General features: G+C 37.4%; 1 non-coding gene across 1 annotated transcript; it reads right to left on the reverse strand.

Annotated features, from left to right (window-relative positions):
• Positions 1–752: 752 nt before the first annotated feature.
• Positions 753–823, reverse strand: TRNAG-CCC (transfer RNA glycine (anticodon CCC)). The gene has a single exon. It is a non-coding gene; the product is annotated as a tRNA-Gly (tRNA).
• Positions 824–1,855: the final 1,032 nt, after the last annotated feature.

Consider the following 1,855-nt stretch of genomic DNA (forward strand, 5'->3'; position numbering starts at 1 on the left):
GCAGTGTACCATATTGACATAGCAATTAAAGGAAGCAGAGAATGTCTCTATTTTGGAATTTCCATAAGAAGCAAGAAAACGAGACTCTCTGCTGCCAATCTTCACTGCACCGCCTCTCATTTCCCGATCATCAGCATGCGATAGGCTTGATTCTTAGGATATGCCACTCTTGAAGCCTCTCTGTTCATAAAGACTTTCACTGGAATTTCATTCATAGAAAACCTGTACAGTTCATAAATACATATTACAACAACAATGATTATGTTAAAACTACAAGACCAAGCCAAAGACGACATCCACTGGTTGATTTGAAGTTGCAATGGTAACATTGATATTAATTACACTATATTTTTGTGCATATCCTGCAATTATGGAATTGTTTCTGAGACATTTTGTCAAACAGTTCGCGTACCCTATCTATGGTTCAACACGTTCCATACATGTTTAACAGAACAGTTTAAGTACGACATCTTAAAAATTCCCTCTATCCCTTATGCTTTAATGGACGTCCATACCCTGTTCCAAAGATCCCATTTAGCACAGGCTAGGAAGTTGCGGGCAAAAATTCTGGAGTCTGGCTTTAGAGTTGCCAATTGCATTTGCTTGAAAGTTTCTATAGCCTTTTCAACAAATCCACTTTGTGATTCAGTCCATGAGAACAAGTTTCTTCATGTTTGGAAAACGAAATTGTGAAAAACTCAAATCGGTAAACATGCGAGTTATAAAAGGGTATCAATGCCGAATAAAAAATATGCGCATCCGGGGAATCGAACCCCGGTCAGTACCGTGGGAGGGTACTATGATACCACTACACTAGATGCGCTTTTCGTTGAGGCATTCTGTCAAACTGTTGACATGTCTTTGTCTATGCTTCCACATTTTGAATGCATGACTACCAGAGCATTTCCAACTACAACTTCTGATCAAATTTCCCTGTTCTTTGTGATGTTATGGAAACAGTGCAATCTCCTTGTGAGGACAAGCATGTCATTTGTAACCTGCAATAACCATATTTCATGTGAGGAAACTTGTTCTTTTGTGCGATCAAACATGTTAGAGGCTTCAGCGAACTTCCACAGCGCGAGAACAGTGGGTTTGAGTTTGGTTTTACTTAGGGTGGGGTATCATGGAGGGGGGCTTCCAAAAAAATAGAGCTGGAGGTCCCATGAATTTTGTTTTGCAGTTCAGCTTAAAAATTTCAGCTTCTAAATTTAAGGATGTCCTGAACTTTGTAGTGCAATTAACTTAAGTTTAAACTCCTAAATTTAAGTAAATTGGTAGTAAACAAATTTAGTTGTTTTTCTAAAATTAATGTAATTGACAAATGGCATAATACATTCCTAAGCTGGTGGGGCAATTTCTAGCCCCACCCCATTTTCCCCAGCTTAGATTTTCAAGTCTAAAAGGTAGGGGTTCTATTTTTTAGGAAAGGATTCTAATTAATCCCGTAGCCAAAAACTATTTTTTTCATGGGACCACCTCTTCCTTAAAAATAGAGCTTAAGCCCCCTCCATGGGACCCCTGCCTTAGGCACGAAAACTTCTAGATTCTAAGTGTTGACCATAAAAACGAAAGTTTATGGTAACTGTTGATTGTTGACTGTATTGATGACTATCTAGGGGAATGAACATATAATAGATTCTCATTCTATCTGGAGTTAGATCTACTAACTATTCATGAACATATAACTCCTAGCACAAATGTTAGGCTAAATATTCTCTAAAAAGCAATCATATCATTTTTTTTTAAAGGATAAAAATTTACTAATCATAAGGAACAAACTAAATAAACTAGGTCAAACGGTCAGCAAAGAATAAGAAGTTACATAACTCTCACCTAGCACAAGTTGGTCCAA

The sequence above is a fragment of the Cryptomeria japonica genome, chromosome 7, assembly GCF_030272615.1.
Source record: "Cryptomeria japonica chromosome 7, Sugi_1.0, whole genome shotgun sequence".
Lineage (NCBI taxonomy): Eukaryota > Viridiplantae > Streptophyta > Pinopsida > Cupressales > Cupressaceae > Cryptomeria > Cryptomeria japonica.